Source organism: Podarcis tiliguerta (assembly GCF_965153285.1).
Source record: "Podarcis tiliguerta genome assembly, chromosome: 9".
Classification (NCBI taxonomy): Eukaryota; Metazoa; Chordata; class Lepidosauria; order Squamata; family Lacertidae; genus Podarcis; species Podarcis tiliguerta.
The window spans coordinates 62,264,638-62,282,373 of record NC_139542.1 but is presented as its reverse complement, the minus strand read 5'-3'; the positions used below and the strand labels follow the sequence as shown (position 1 = coordinate 62,282,373).

The following is a 17,736-nucleotide window of genomic DNA, read 5'->3' as shown; positions in this document are numbered from 1 at the left end:
AATTGGGGAAATGTGAGGAGAGCTAGGAAAGGCATTAGACGCCAGAAGCTCATTCAGCAACTGGGGTGGCTAAATGAACAAGTAACATCTCCAAACTCAGCTGGAGTGTAACACTGGCGATTAAATCCCCACACTGGGCCCTGAGGCCATGGCTCTTAACATTTCTTCTACTCTTTTGTTTCAGTTGTTCCTTTGACTAGGTTATTTGTTTGATTCATGCATGGATGGCAAGATTCATGGGGTTTTCAAATCCCGTTATAACTGGACTTTTCAACGTTGCGCCCATTGGGAGGCTCATTTAAACCTGATTGCTGTTTTGAAGTGCCATTTGAGCAAAGTAGACAACATGAGCCAAAGCCTCCTTATGGTTATTTATTGCAGAATAAAACAGCTGCTATTAAATGACATCCTCTGATTCACACAGTGGACTAGAGAGGGCTTAAGCATAGCTCCCAGAAGAAAAGCTTGCCATTTTAGTTGCCAGCAAACTTGACATCAGGTGGAAATATGACGCTTCCTCCTTCACAGAAACATCTGAAGAACTCCAAGGGAAGCTAAAAGATTGTTCAAAACAAAGCAAATCTTTATTGTTATGGACAAGGACCAGCATTAAAGAATCAAGCTAGAACACATTATTCAGGTGGGTAAAATAGGTGGGTAAAATAGGGTAAAAAAAAAAGGAATAAAATGAAATAAAGGGGGGGGGGGAGTAACAACAAGTGAAGTAAAATGGGCGTCAACATTTTTAAAAAGCTGATGCCATTTTACAAACTCCAAAGAAGAAAATTACAAAATGTCTGTGGTCAGTTCATGGTGGGCTTTGCTTTATGGAACACAGTCGCTGGCCAAACTTAGATTGATGCACAATATGAAACATAGCTAATAATTACACCTGATCCTACCTTTCCTTCATTCTGCTTCCTATAGCTTTCAGGGATGCATACACTAATAGCCTTACATTACATATGACATCAGGTGTTGGGCAAATGGGCACAGTGGTGTCCAAGCTTTTTTCAAAGAGGGCCAGATTTGATAAAGTGAAGGGCCGTGGGGGCTGACCAAAGGGCGGACCAAAGTTTTTGACCTTTTTTTAGGATTGAAGTTGTTGAGCTTTTTGCCCCAAAGTTTTTGACCTTTTTTTTGGATTGAAGTTGTTGAAGTTGATAAGGTTTGAGGGGGATTTTACCTTGTGGGCTGAAGATTCCCCAACTGTTTGCCTTAGATTTTGCCATCCACCCTTAAATAGCATCCACAATCTGTTCAATGGTAGGACCCATCCCAGGTAATGTTAAGTGTTAGGAGAGAGCTGGGATGACCTTATAAATGCCCTTGAGACTGTCCTCCTTTCCCCCGTATGTCTGCCTCCCTGTGTAATCCTATGTAAATAGCCTTTTTTCTGAACTTCTGATTAACCAAAGGTTTTGGACATTCTCTTGGCTGTTCAGATAAAAAGCATGTGTGACATTTGCCTCCCACCTCCCTTTCCACACAGACACAATTCCAGGTCCTTTTCTATTTCCAATCTGTTTTCTTACATTTTTCAGCAGAAGCCCAGTGCTTTTGACTGCCATGCAATTTGTACATATCCGGTAGCAGATTTGTGTTTGACTTTATTCAGCGAGACTGTGTTAGAGCTGGTATGCGCTATCTCTACCGTATTCGATAATGCCACATTCAGAATGACAGCGGTCCAAGCCTTGGGGCAGGAAATGCTTCTTGAGATATGTTCAGTTGCCGTTTAACGATGTTTTGCCTGAGGTGATAGGAAAGAAGTCGCCAATGCTTTCAAACGTGTCTTTAGCTTTCAAACATGTCTTTAGCATTTTAATAGCGTCTTGACTTGTCAGAATAATGCCACAGTGCTAACTGGGTGCTGTGCACTGCATTGCTGCAATTAAGAAACATGGATTTCCAGGAACATCATGATAGCTTGAACACCCTAATTTGTCCTTTCCTTGTAGCATGGCCTGAGCTACAGAGATTTTAAGGGTGCCATTGTGCTTTTCAACACAGCTTGACATCCATACTTCCATTTACTGTGCAGGCCCAAAGTTCTTTGCTTGTGACTGAAGCCCTGTTCAAAGTCAAATACTTCCCCAAGCAGGGAAAGTCAAACACAGGCATAGGCAAACTTGGCCCTCCAGATGATTTGTGACTACAACTTCCACCATACCTAGCTAACAGGACCAGTGGTCAGGGATGATGGGAGTTGTGGTCTCAAAACATCTGGAGGGCCGAGTTTGCCTATGCCTGGTCAGACACATGGTGGGATGAGAGTTTGCCTTACCCCTGACATGGTGTAATTTGCAAAACAAGTGCTTCACGTGGAGGTCTATTTATTAATAGAAATAGAAATACTTTATTGTCACTGTACCACTTGTTTACAGTGAGATTAAATGAAAAACAATCTCTCAGTCCTTGTTACACTCTGTGTGCTGTTGTTACTTTGGGGGGAAAACAGAGAGCAGGAAGTTGGTGTGAATCAGGCTGTCTCTCACAAGGACCTTCATGTGAAACATAGCTATCACATGTTATGCTTAGTGTGCAGTAGGAAAAGGCATTGTCAAATCTCTACTCCATAACACTAAGACTATTGCCACCTTTGGGTCTGGAATACCCGCAGACTAATATCAATGGAGGCCCTTTGAGAACACTCTAAGGTTTCACTGGAGAGCATCTCATATGTATGTTTAATAATGGAAGATGAAGCAAAAACTTGCCATGGTTTTTTCAGTAAACTGAGATAGAGGAATTCGTTTGATGTGCTTCTTGTGGCAGACTGATCCCACCCAGTGCTCCCAGACTTGCTTGCCAATCAGATTCAGTTCTCAGTCAGGTTATGCACATCTCTGGATTTCATGATGTAATTTTGGTGTGGAAAAGGTGCACACAAAAGTACCGTATTTTTTGTTTATAAGATGATTTTTTTTTGTTAAAATAATGTAGTCAAAATTTGGGGGTCGTCTTATACACAGATGGTGAATGCCGGGGCCTGGGCTCTTGAAATATGGCAACCCTAACTTTGGCCAACTTCCCTCCACAAAGCTCAACAACTTTGGGAGACCTCCCCACAAAAAAGCTCAAAGTTGTTCTGTCTGATGTTTAAAATATTGATTTCTTAATTTTAGGCTCCAAAAAATAGGGTTAGTCTTATACATGGGAAAATACGATACAAAATATGTGAGAAAATGCATCGAACGGTATTAAAATGTGTCTTCTGTGTTAAAAGTGCAGGCAGAAATGTATATGATATAAATGCAGACTTTTGGTGTGTTCTTTCAAGTCTTCTGCATAAAATGGGAAAAAATATACCTGTGACTGAATGCTGGTGGAACTGAAACAGGATAGTGTAAGACTGCTCATTTCAACCAAGATAAGACAAAAATAGACACAGTGGTTTTTCTGTAAAAGAATAAGAGAAATTAAACCAAGAAGACCTGTAATTCTGATGTGTGATGCAGAGACATTACTGCTCTGGGGAAGCCAGGGGATAGAGGTGAAAGTGATTCTAAGGGCTGGAAGGTATTGATGGGCACTGTGACTCAGGGGAAGCTAGTGGAAATATGTGCCATGGCAACAGTAAACACACCTGGGATAGGAAACGGATTATTTGACAGGCTCAAATGCTGAGGGAAGGAATATATAAAAGGAACTGCTGCGGAGCTACAAATAGCTTTGGGGAGAGGAAAAAAGGCCCCCTAAGGGGAGCTGGGAACCAAGGGGGTGTTATAGATCTGTCTTCTCTTGGAGGCCTTTGCTGTGAGTTTGTGTCCTTTTGTCTTTTTCTTTTGCTTGCATACCACCCCATGTGAGAGCACTCTAGGTTGACAAAGCCAGCCATGAAGAAAGTGAGCTTCTGCAGGCCCTGTGTGGTGGGGGTATGGCAACAATGAAATGTGTGACATGGATCCATGTGTGAACTAATTTTCCCCCCATTACCAATTAGCCAATGTCCATAATTTCAGTGTGTGGTAAGCTTGTGTGGTGTAAAATTGAGCAGACTTCCTCTATCTGCTGGCTGAGATGTTCTTGGGCAGGCTTCCTCAACCTCGGCCCTCCAGATGTTTTTGGCCTACAACTCCCATGATCCCTAGCTAGCAGGACCAGTGGTCAGGGATGATGGGAACTGTAGTCTCAAAACATCTGGAGGGACGAGGTTGAGGAAGCCTGCTCTTGGGAATAATATTGGGGAACCACAGAGCTACTGTGGATTTCAACACTCATGCCAAGGCTGCCCTGAGAGGATTTCATTGCCTCCATTAACATCATGGGGCTGTCTCAGTAAATCACTGGTCCAACCAAAAGGGCAGGACATGCTTATCATTTGAACTTTGCAATGGAGCATGGAGTGGAAGATCTGTGTTTTTATATGGGGCAGGGGACAAGGGTAGGAATAAGCCCATTGCCACGGTCAGATCATTTCTTGGTAAGGTTTGATTTGACAATGACTTTTTCCTCCCATATGCATGTCAGACCAACAAGATGGCATGCTCCCAGAGATTCATAGAATCTGATAGATTCCTGAATGCTCTGGGAGATTTTCTGGGCAGAAAAGCTGGGTCACCCCTAAGAGCCTTCTTTGATGCCATGGAGCCTGTGCTGCCTCATGATTTTCAGTGGAATTGAAGACCATGAAGCAAAACACATGATGACTGGAATACAAGTGACATAAATCTCACCACTGAGATGACCAAGCATGTGCTAAACATGTCCTAGAATACATGTACTAGTACCTGTTGTATAGCACTAAAGTTGACAATGAAGTTATGCTTTTTTGCTGCCGTTGCACCCTTGAGCTATTCAGCAGAGTGGGATGTGGGTTGTCAACAACTTCCCTTGTAAATTGGATTTTGAAGCCCTAAGATGCCCGATGTGACAAATTTGCTAGGTACTTAGAGAAGAAAACGACTTGTTTCCGTTATGTAAATAAATGTGCAATAATTCTTCTCCACATAATAATTTCCCTACTTGGAGAACGTGGATAATTTTATAATTATTTTTTTGAGCTGGTGCATGCAGAAATTGTCACAGCACACACACTCTCTCTCTCTCTGTATGTGTATGTGTGTTTCAGGCAGGTTACCATTGTGCAGGGGTGCCTATGCATAATTATTAAAACACTGAGCAAAAAGGAATCTTGATGTGATTGCATCAAGATTCCTTTTGGGAAGTGTTTTAATCAGTGCACATATGCACTTCTGCATATTGGCAAAGAGTTGGGGGGGGGTGAATTGAAAACTGCAGCACAGTGGCCTGAACAAAGTCTGGAAATGAAAACGAGAGAGAGAGAGAGAGAGAGAGAAAGAAAGAAAGAAAGAAAGAAAGAAAGAAAGAAAGAAAGAAAGAAATGCACCAGTGCTACTCTGCAAACAAGTAGAGCTAATTCAGAACCCAGCAATCTGGGACAATTCTGTATAGTGGCAATTTTGTACATATTCCCTTTTCATTTTCCTCCTTTATTTAAATTTCTAATGCATACAATAGAGAGGGATTAGGAAGGCCATCAACATTACCACAGTGAACATATTCTCATACAATTTTTATTTGTTTGTTTATGACTACACAGCGAAGTTGGGAAAATTGTGATGTTAAGTGGTTGGTGTTGTTGCAATATAGCTTTTAGGTCCATAAATCATTGTATTCTCTGGTTCTTTTCTTCATATATATATATATATATATATATATATATATATATATATATATATTATTCAGCGACTTAGTTCTAGGTTAATGTGAACTTTACAATCTCCTCACTATGTTAGGAGCCTTGCTTTAGTGATAACAAGCAATCATTCTAGCCCTAAAGCTAAAGCCATCCCAAAATTGCATAAACATGTGCGTGCATATAAACAACCATGTTCATTTGCATGCTGCTATGCAAAGCAATCAAGAGAAACAGAAAAGAAATAGTATCAGCAAGCTCACATAATTGCGATTCAGCAAAGTGGTGGGACCGGGTGAGGGAGAGACATGGCAGTATTCCCATCTGGCTCACTGGTGCGAAAATACAGCCTAAAGGATTTGGTCTTACCTCCCTTACATTGTCTGAGAAATGATAATTTCCCCTAAATTTCACAATTATTTTCTCTCTCTCATTAATTAAAAATAAAAATTACCAAGTGGAGTATTCAACAATGGTGCAATGTTTTCCATATGAATTCATGAAGCTGCCATTTGCTGTGGCAGTTGGCTAAGCATAATCCTATCTACTTTGGAAGGCAAAGTCAGAGATCCTTTTCCCAACACTGTAACCGGAGATCATTTTTAACTGCAGGTGCCAGAGATTAGATTAGAAAAGATTGGGGGGATATATTCATTTGGCAGTGGACAACCTATGGCCTTACAGCCATGTGCAGACCCTCCAAGTTTCCCTGTTTTCAAGGGACAATCCCAGATTTAGAGAAGCTGTCCCAGTTTCTGATTTGATCCCAGAATGTCCCACTTCTCCTTAGGACATCCCTATTTTCATCAGGACATCCCTATTTTCTGAACAGGGAGGAAAATGGAGAGATAGAGTATGTGACAAAAGGGGTGCCTGAAAGAGAAAAAGAGGGGGGGGAGAGAGTGTAAAACTTTCAGGTCTGGTCCTGTTCACTACTAGCATGTGCCCCCTGTCAAATTACCCCCGAGGTAATGAGGCCTTTGACCACAAAAATGGCCATCCATCCATTGTAGTAAACAAAGGGGTAAAGGTAAAGGTAAAGGTACCCCTGCCCGTACGGGCCAGTCTTGACAGACTCTAGGGTTGTGCGCCCATCTCACTCAAGAGGCCGGGGGCCAGCGCTGTCCGAAGACACTTCCGGGTCACGTGGCCAGCGTGACATCGCTGCTCTGGCGAGCCAGAGCTGCACACGGAAACGCCGTTTACCTTCCCGCTAGTCAGCGGTCCCTATTTATCTACTTGCACCCGAGAGTGCTTTCGAACTGCTAGGTTGGCAGGCGCTGGGACCGAACAGCGGGAGCGCACCCCGCCGCGGGGATTCGAACCGCCGACCTTTCGATTGGCAAGCCCTAGGCGCTGAGGCTTTAACCCACAGCGCCACCCGCGTCCCTAAACAAAGGGGTAGCCCCAAACAAAATTTCCTTTTTTTTCTCCACCATCACAACTCTCTTTTTATTACATTTTCTATATATGGCTAACCTTTGCCCCTTCAGAGAGTGGTGCACTCCAGCCAGGAGAGCCAATTGTCATGGATGATGGTAGTTATAGTCCAACAACATCTGGAGGATCAAAGGCTACTCACTCCTAACATGTATAATATTAAAAAGGTAACAATAACAACATACAGTGGTACCTTGGTTTACAACCATAATCTGTTCCAGAGGTCTGTTTGTAAACCAAAACAGGTTTAACCCAAAGCACGCTTTCGCCAATGGGGCCTCCCAAAAATAATAAATAAATGGGTTGTAATCCAAAAAAAGTTTACAAACCAGGACACACACTTCCAGGTTTGATGTGTTTGCAATCCAAAACGTATGTAAACCAGACTGTTTGCAAACCAAGGTACCACTGAATTGCAAAGCAGATCCTTTATAACATTTGATCTTGTGCCTGCACTATTATTTCTGATCATTGTCAAATATTCCTTACATAAATGGGTTTCATATGTTTTTATTTCTACCCACTTCAAAAGGAAGCTTGTGCAGTCAGTGGGCTGAAGTCTGGTTGACCCATCACTCATGTACGCAATGAGTGGGAATCATGTATCCATGAAATTGTACTCGCTGAAAAATTAACATCATATATTCATCTGTTCAGGAGGTTAACAAAGAGAGACAATCTGCCAAGCCCTGCTGATCTAACCATTTACTATGCTGCCAGATGCTGATTTTCATATTTATTTATTTACATGCTATCAGCATCCTTGCGGCTGCAAGCATGAAGAGGACCATTTATTTACAGAAAGTGTGGTTTTGATTATCTGGAAATAAAGAGAGAAATCTAGTTGAGTCCAAAAACTTGGGGCTAAAAGTTTTTAACTGAGGCACATTTGGAATAAAATGGCCTTTATTTAGCAACTTCTCCAATACAAGGGTGAGAAGCTATTATTGATACAATATAATCTATCAGGTGTGTTGTGGCACCTATACACAAATTTAAAAGAAGACTCTCAGATTGTTGTCAGAATAGATTTATGTGGAAGTTTAGTCCTTACAGAGTTCCTTTTATCATCTGATAAAATTATCTCAAGAACTGATTCCCATGTCAGTTTTTAAACCGTATGAGAAACAATTCCCTTTGACTGAACCATTGTTTGAAGACAACGGTTCTCAGATACATATAATTGGTGTTCTTAAGCATCCGTGTTTGTTAAACAACTTTACTTGAAGTCTCTGTAACCAATTAGAGCACTCATTTCCTTAAATTTCGAATATTTTATTCTTTGTGTCATTGCTCTTAAGAAAAACTTCCTTCCACCTATAGATGTCTATGTCTGCCCACCTGCAAACTGTAATCTGGATTACTAAAAATACATGGTCCTTTCTTCACAATGTTCTTCTCTGAACAAGGTTCTTGAGTGGGTAGTCACTATCTCTCAGCTCTCTACAAGGCCAATTTTCTAGATCCATTCCAATCCTGGTGCCTTGGTTGCCATATATAGTGACCTGTTTGGAGAGAGACAGGGGGAGTGTGACCCTGCTGCTTCTACCTGATCTCTCAGTGGCTTTCAATACTATTGACTATGGTTTCCTCCTGGAGTAGCTGTCTGAATGGGTGGCAGTGCTTTGCAGTAGTTTCAGTCTTAGTTGGATGGCTACCTCCAGAGAATCTTGCCTAGGGGGATGCTACTTTCTATAATTTCTATTTTTTTGCTTAATCGTTTTACATTTATTTTGGGGAATTGGAGAATTAGGAGGAGAAGTGGTAGACAGCTTGTGTTATAGGCTTCAACAGATTCCCTATGAATTATTTCTCTCCATTCATTCGTGGAAAGATGAAGGAGATTTGGGGTGTGGCAGGGCAGGTTAATCTGAGCCATGTGGATCCAGAGTATTTTCAGATAATATGTGTGGATCTGCTTCCACACCTAGTTTAAATTCCCCTAGTTTAAATTCAGATTAAATTGGTGATTATTTGGTTTTGATTCCTGCTTTTCAGGGAGTTGGACTAGATGACCCCTTGGGTACCTTCCAACTCTATAATTCTTTTATTTTTATTTTATCTTGAATGCTGAAAGGAGGAAAATGCTGCTGTTGTTTTTGGCTTGTTTTTTATGAGTTTTTCAGAGAATTTCTGAAATGAAAAGTTTGGGTTCTGTGCCTGTCCTGATATCACACTGGTAGACTCTGCGTCCTTCCTCAAATGTGGAAGATATATTTCCCCTAATCTCAGGTGTCCCCCTGTGGAATGCTATCCCATGGAAGACACATATAATGCCTTCATTATCAGTGTTTACATGCCTGGCAATACTTTTTTGTTCAATCTGGGTTTGGTTAACTATGATGACTTCTCCATCTTTTAGTGGGGTGGAGTAGGGTTTGTCCTTTTTATCCTGCTATTAAATGAGCATTTTCAGTATTTTGTATTGGACATAGTTTTACTTTTTTGTAGTTGTTTTTTTAATGTATGCATTTTGTATTGTTAAATATAATAATAATAATAATAATAATAATAATAATAATAATAATAATAATAATTTTATACCCCACCCATCTGGTTGGGTTTCCCCAGCCACTTTGGGTGGCTTCCAACAAAATATTAAAATACAATAGTCTATTAAACATTAAAAGCTTCCCTAAACAGGGCTGTCTTCAGATGTCTTCTAAAAGTCTGGTAGTTGTTTTTCTCTTTGACATCTGGTGGGAGAGCATTCCACAGGGTGTGCACCACTACCGAGAAGGCCCTCTGCTTGGTTCCCTGTAACTTGGCTTCTTGCAGCTAGGGAACTGCCAGAAGGCGCTCAGCACTGGACTTTGAAATTTAGATAGATGATAGATAGATAGATAGATAGATAGATAGATAGATAGATGATAGATAGATAGATAGATGATAGATAGATGATGATAGATAGATAGATGATAGATAGATAGATAGATAGATAGATAGATAGATAGATAGATATAGACATCCAAAGGTGTGTGGGGCCCTTAACCACATCAGACAACTTTTCCAAACACACATTGTGGATCTTAAGCAGGGATTCTTTATATTGTTAAGAGTAGCTGCCGTTATCTCCTACACAGACACAACTAACCCAATTTGTGTTGACTTGAAAGTAGGGCCAAACTACATGGAAGCATTTGGAAAAGAGCAGGCTAAACACTGCAAGAAAAATTATTAGCTAATTGCTTGTCAAATTTCCTGGTGTGTTTTGCACATCCGTCTTGTTCTTCGGGGGAAATTATTCAGCCTCTAATCATTAACAGGTTACTGAACAGGTGAAACTAGCACTCTGACATAAAGAAGAGGCTCTCTGCAGGCTTCTCTATCAAGTTAGTCAATGCGTAAAGTTATTCAAGTCACGGTGATTCATGCATTGGTACTCTCAAGAAGATCTGATTATTGTAATGTGTTCTATGCGGAGCTATCCTTGGTCCTGCTCCAGAGCATGCAGCTGGTGCAAAGCACTGTGGCTAAACTGTTCAGGGGGACAGACTTATCAACAACACATAATTCCAGTGCTCAAAAGCTTTTACTGGCTGCCCAGATTCAAGGTGCTTGTATGACCCAGATCCTTAACAACTTGGGCACAGGATATCTCAAGGTCCACTTGATCCCTTATAACCCTGCTTGATCACTGAGGTCTTGGGGGGCATCACTGTTAGTGGTTCTCCATGGAGCAAATGCATGGCTCATATTGTAAGCCCAATTTTATGAAACTTCCTTCTAGATGAGGTCAGCCAGGCCACCTCACTTTGAACCTCCAGGGCTTCCTGTAGACCAGACATAGGCAAACTCAGCCCTCCAGATGTTTTGGGACTACACTCCCATCATCCCTGACCACTGGCCCTGTTAGCCAGGGATGATGGGAGTTGTAGTCCCAAAACATCTGGAGGGCCGAGTTTGCCTATGCCTGCTGTAGACTCTTTGTTATTATTATTATTTGGCATGCTTTTTAAAGGAATCCTGATTTTATAGTTTCAACATAGTCTTATTGTATTGAATCTCCTGTACACTGTTTAGAAACACCTGTAATTAAGCAGTGTATACATTCTAGAAATAATAATTAAAAGAACAGTTTCTTTATACTATGACAGCCTAAATGCCGTACAAGGCGATTTGTCTGGAAGAAGCTTTTCTGGAGACTGAATTATAGTTGAGCACTGGTATATATCTGATGGTAACTTAGAAGATTGCAAAAGAGAATATGAAATTGAAAAGGGGGTGAACACTAGTCCACAATGAGTTAAGAGATTTGGTCCATGATTTACATAATACATCACTGCCCCCTTTGCTTCATCTCTTATGCTTGTGTGGGATGTAGTAAATTTTCCAGCAGTGTTAATGAATAGGGTAGCCCTCTACTGTTGCATCTCAAGCAACAGTGAATAATAGGCTAGCCCTGGAAAGGGATTTATGATGTACCAGGGAATCCGATCCCAAACTCCATGGGGAGTTAAGGTGTTCAAATTTCCTTTAATTTAGTCTTTTGCTTTATGTTGAATATTTCTGACATTTTGTACTTTATGCATGTCATCAGCAAATTTTGTTCCTGTGCCTCTGTGCCAGAAATGTCTAAGGTTTTGTAGGAGTGCTGTTAATTAGTAGCTTACTAAGGCCTATAATGAGGCAACCACTCTGGAAACATGAAATAGTACAATACCTCTGTCCAAAAGTGGTTCTAGAGTCAAAGGCCAATAGAGTTTTTTCTTTTTCTTTTTCTTTTTGGTGGTAGTGGTGGGGTCTCTTAAGATTTTCAGTGATAAAAGATAAAGTTCGGTACATAGTTATTTCTGCAAATCAAATGGGTTTGAGAAGCCTACCTCTCACATGTGCCTTTGAGAGAATTCTATGCAAATCCTCAAAGATGGGAGAATTTCTGTGCAATATGAGGAAATACAAGTTGCCCAGCTCAGTTTCTGAACTGTGTTTTCATTAGCATACCCAACCAACTCAGAGGTGTTTTTAAGGGTTAAAACAGAGCAGTCTTGACAGAAAGAATACCAGATTGGAACAAGCAAACATATACCACTGGGTTCTGCCAATTTAGTGCTAAGGTACCCTCTGCGCGAGCATGTTTGAAAGGTATTTATTTGAGTTTTAAGGTCAGCAACAAATATTGGAATGTTAATCTTTCTTGACGATTTACTGACTGCTGACAGGCATAGTGACACATCTTGTCCAATTAAGCTTGTCAGCTAGCAGTGTGGTCTCCAATGTAGTGTCTAAGTTTGGAAATGATTTCTCTATTAGACCAAAACAAAACAAAGGCATGCATAAGAATGAGACTGGAAAAAAGCTACTTTTATTTATGATAATCATCATTTTTGAAACATACACTATTTCAGTGCTATTGAATTATGCAATATACACTTTTGGCTCATATAAAATGTGCAGTTTCCAGGTATTGTAATGTGGGTGGCCTGGGGAAGGCCCTCTGCTCTTAATCACATAGAATATTCTGATTTTGTTGAAACTGAAGTCCAAACTCTTGTTAGTTTTCACTGTGGCTGGATAGTACAGTAGTTAGAAGCAAGACACACTGTACAACAGTGGCGATTTTCATTCCTTCAATTAGAACTGGTAATCAGAAGGGGGATATTTAATTACCTAGAAGATGAAACTGGTTTGGATGGGTAGATTGCATGAAATCTAATCCTAAGCATCATTAAGAATTCAAAATTGAATTAGGAACGTGAACAATGGAAAGCGTATTGCATTAATTTAAGGGTGAACATGTCTGTGCAAGCTCCATGGTATGTCATTGTATTGGTTATTCAGAAGGGGACCTCGGTGCTACAACACACTTAAATACAAACTTGCTTGCATTGTGCTTGAATCATCTTCCCTCTTCCTCAAGGATGCCCTTTTAAAAGTAATATGACATCTTCATAGGTTGTACTGCATTCAGTGTGAACCTAAGTGAAGGCTGCAGTAAATTCTAATGCTTATGGTTAAATTCAAGTTGGTATGTGGTCCTGCATGAGTGGGCCTATTAATGAAACTTAGAGCTGATCTGTACATTGCACAGAATATGATGATAGGTTTCTGGAGTTTAGCACTTCAAACTACAGAAGGGGGGAGGAGACAATCTTTTTCAACCCTGGCCCACATAAAATCGTCTCATTTGGAATAAGCTAGCACTTGTGTGTGTGTGTGTGTGTGTGAGAGAGAGAGAGAGAGAGAGAGAGAGAGAGAGAGAGAGAGATGGTCCTCTCTCTGATGGATTAGAGCTTTCTAAGCAAAGGAGCATTTTTTATTTTATGTTTTTTAATGGCACAACCACCTTCATTCTAAAGAATTCCAGAATTCAATCACGGTCTCTCTACATAATGAACAGAACGGATGTAAACAACAACAACAAAATGGGAAAGGATTTAGAGATGGCCATGAATGAGCCTGATGTAAACTGAGAGTAATATTGGCACCTAGTTTGGAACCCAGGTCCAGACACCTCACACCAATCACTTGATTTCATAATCATGGAGATTCAGTCTTTCCTACTTATCTTTATCTGTACCATATGGCTGGGAACAATTACAAGTGGTTGCTAGGGCAACCTAGGCTTCCAGAGGAGCATCTTTCAATCTTGGAGCCAAGAAATTGGTTAGATCTCAAGCACTGTAGTGATGCAGCAAACATGCCACAAACTGGCATTTGTTGTTTCTCCCTGGCTTACCTTTCCTCTAGGTTTTCTCTATAACAGCTTTTGCACCATTAATTTCAGGCCGTTTCACCTCCAGAGCTTCTTAGCGCTGCTCAGAATTCCGTCTCTCTATCATGCCTTTTTGATCTACTAGATAGATCACACATTTAGGTTATTTTGCTGGTTCAGGACCTAAATATAGATGAGGTGGAACCTGAAAGACAACTGTGATATTTTGAGATGATGTATTATAGCTGCGAAGAGAACTTCAGCCCCAAAGGATAGCTTTGAACTTACTATCTGACAGTTTTGCTTGAATGGCTTTGGGGAAAGAGGGGAGCAGAAGAGAGCAGTTATGGCTTCAAAAGTGGGGGAATCAACCTAACATTTGTCAAAAGGAAAAAAAAAAGAAAGAAGTGTCAAAGTAACCAACCACAGGTGGACTTAAGCCACATATGTCCTCAGAGCAGAGCTGGCTTCTTGTTAGAAATCTATAGCCTTCTCTGAGTCCTGGTAGTCTTCTATGATCCTTGTCTTAGCAATGTCCGCTTCCCACTATAACTGATCTGTACCCTTTCCCATCGCTATAACAACAGGATGAAGGACCACATGTGGCCCTCCAGACCTCTCTGTCTGCCCCTCATGATTCTCCCAAAGCTACACATAGTCCTGAACCACATCCCTCATCAGCCCTGTTTACACACTCTTCAAGTCTTGCTTGCCCGGAAGGAAGAGATACGAGTATGGGTTGGTGTAGAAACTAGTCTACCATGCAAAGGTAACATTCACATTTATTGCTCAGCTCACTTTTACTTCTACCCCCTGTAATGTGCATACTAGTCACATGGCCCCTTTGAGAGGGTCAGCTATGATCTAGCACGCCAGCTCTTGGAAAGCCAACTCCAAGGGGTGGCCTGGCTGGAGACACTATGACCTACAACTCACATGTGGCCCCTGGAATGCTGCTGGCAAGAGAAGGTGGCCTTTGTGCTAAAGAAGATTCCACACCCTTGCCTCTTCTCACTTGCAGTTTGTAAGCTGCCAAATTCAGCTTACAAACGCCACCCATCATTCCAAAAGAAGGGAAGAAAGGGTGAGATTTGGGCCAGGCTACAGAGAAGCCCGAGAATGTTCACAAACTCTTCTGCATGCACCGGATGTGAGGGCGATCTGGCTGCGACATCTGACACCCCATTGATCGCCAGGGTTGATTCGGCTGATCTGGCTGGCTAGGCGGGTGTCCCCTTCCTCCCTCACCGCTCCATGTGCGTCCCTCCCGAAGCTGCGCGCTCGGTGGAAGAGGACGACCATCCCAGATAGAAGGAGTGTACCGTTCTTCGGTCAAGGGTATACGATAGCTTCTGCATGCACACAATGTGTGTGTGCGCACGCGTGCATGCATACATACAAGTGTGCATGTATACCTCAGTTGGTTAGATGTGCTGCTGATGACACCAAGGTTGCAGCTTTGATCCCCATATGGGATGACTGCATATTCCTGCATTCAGGGTCCCTACCAATGCTACAACTCTATGATTCTATGTGTGTGCATGGATTTACTGCTAGCTTCTTATACTGGCACTTTCTCCCTCCAAATGGAATACAGTGAAACCTCTATTTACAGGTTCTCCTGACCTTCAGGGACAGCTATTCAAGAGGCACAGGAGGTTAAAGATTGAAAGGACAGCTGAAAAGCTCCCCACATGCACATGTGTGGTCCTTCAAATTCTGACCTTGCAATATTAGCTTAAGATGTGGAATTGCTGGGAGTTCTCCCAGGAGTGAGTGACTTTAAAAAGATTTCTCCTGGTGGTTCTATTGCCAGTAATAAGCAACCACAATCAACCAGGTTTTCTAAATGGTCATCAGTTGAAAATGAATTATAGACTCCATCACCAAGCTTATTAAGAGGCGGAGTAATGGCAGGGATGTGTTTTGCCTTGTTCTCAAAAAATCACTAAGAGGATTTGCCTGCTTAAAAATCAAAGAGCATCATGTGTGCCTGAGTAATAAATTATTATCCCTGCTTCTTACCTTTGGGGAGTCTGAAAGTAATTCCAGGTTTACTATGATGAACAGCAGTGCTTTCCTGTTATGTTCTCGGCACACTGTATACCACTCCCTAGCCACAGCGGTTTAAGACTAGAAGGGCTGACAAATGTCAATATATCTGTTATCCATCACTGAGGAAGAAGAACAAAGCTGTCAGTGTCTCAGCAAAAAATCTGAATTCAAAAGCCCTTGGAAAGCCAAACTTCCAAAAGAAAAGGAAAAAGATGAAGCAGCAGCAGGAACTTAAAGTACTGTCAAGCCACAAGTATAGATGAATGAACCTAGAATCTGAGCTAATGTCTCTCTCTCCCATACCCTCCCACATTTCTCTGATGAAGATAGGGATGTCCTATTCAATAACAATTTTAATATTGCTCATCTGACTGGGTCGCCCCAGCCACTCTGAGTGGCTCCCAACATACATAAAAACATAATAAAACATTAAACATGTTAAAAACTTCCTTATGCAGACTGCCTTCAGATGGCTCAGGGGTCAGATAACTCCACACTCTCCAACATTTCTCTGATGAAAATAGGGATGTCCTAAGGAAAAGCGAGATATTCCGGGATCAAATCAGAAACTGGGATGGCTTCTGTAAATCCAGGACTGTCCCTGGAAAATAGGGATACTTGGAGGGTGTGCTCTTTGTATATGCTAGCAGTGGGGACCTCAGAGCCAGAGACTAAATATCCCTTCTCTATAAGGCTGTCCCTCTCCCTAGACCAGTGATGGCCAAACTTGGCCCTCCAGCTATTTTGGGGACTACAACTCCCATCATCCCTAGCTAACAGGACCAGTGGTCAGGGATGATGGGAATTATAGTCCCAAAACAGCTGGAGTGCCAGGTTTGGCCATCACTGCCCTAGACCATCTTATCTCCTCAGGCTACACACAGTACTGGTCCTGTTCTTTGACTGTTTTATCTATGCTGGAATCTGTCTTAGAAAAGATAAAGGGTGGAGGTGTACGTATTTTTGTTTTGGTGTATGTGTGTGAACATGAGTAGAAGCGCCTGACATTTTGTGTGTGACATTGCTCAGCACACTTTTGCATTGGGTCCTCTTCATCCTAAACTTCCTTCGCCCTGAAAAAAGTTTCCCACCCTCAGCATAGGAGAGTGGTAGTTAATAACACTAAAAAAAAGAGGTACCATATTTTTTGCTCCATAAGACACACCTGACCATAAGCCACACCTAGTTTTTAGAGGAGGAAAGGGGGAAAGCCCTGTTTTTTGCGGGATCAGCTCATAGTTGTGCAGCTTCTTTTGCAAAGGGGAAAAGACCCATTTTTTGAGGATCAGCTTAAAGTTGTTGAGCTTACTTTGCAAAGGGAAAAAAATCCTGTTTTTATGGGGTTCAACTCACAGTTCTGCAGCTTCTTTAGGAAAGGAAAGGGAGCCATTTCTACAGTTTCCAGACAGATACAGTGGTGCCTCACAAGACGAAAAGAATCCGTTCCATGAGTCTCTTCGTCTAGCGTTTTTTCGTCTTGCGAAGCAAGCCCATTAGCGGATTAGCGGATTAGCACTATTAGCGGTTTAGCGGCTATTAAAGGCTTAAGGGATTAGCGGATTAGCTGCTAAAAGGCTATTAGCAGCTTAGTGCCTTAGAAAAAGGGGGTAGGGTGCGAAACCCCCCCCCCCCAGGAATCACAAGACATTTTCGTCTTGTGAAGCAAGCCCATAGCAAATTCGTCCTGCGAAGCACCTCCAAAACGGAAAACCCTTTCGTCTAGCGGGTTTTCCGTCTTGCGAGGCATTCGTCTTGCGGGGCACCACTGTAATTGAATCAGCCAGTCAAATGTCGCTGGGGAAACAAACAGCCTCCATCTGCAGAACATTCAACAATGGAAACCTAGGCAAGGGGGCGGGGCCAGAAAGGGAGCCCGCGATCGACCACACATTCACTCCATAAGAACCACAGACATTTCCCCTTA

General features: G+C 41.8%; 1 protein-coding gene and 1 long non-coding RNA gene across 5 annotated transcripts in view; one reads left to right on the top strand and one right to left on the bottom strand.

Annotated features, from left to right (window-relative positions):
• The window catches only part of PCDH7 (protocadherin 7), a 403,344-nt gene that overhangs the window by 377,379 nt on the left and 8,229 nt on the right, over positions 1-17,736 (top strand). The gene's annotated exons all lie outside the window — the stretch shown is intronic.
• On the bottom strand, positions 1,329-17,224 carry LOC310657412. Its single transcript, XR_014501759.1, has 4 exons — positions 17,166-17,224; positions 15,783-15,931; positions 3,313-3,402; positions 1,329-1,753 (listed from the first exon to the last, which is right to left on the bottom strand). It is a non-coding gene; the product is annotated as an uncharacterized lncRNA (long non-coding RNA).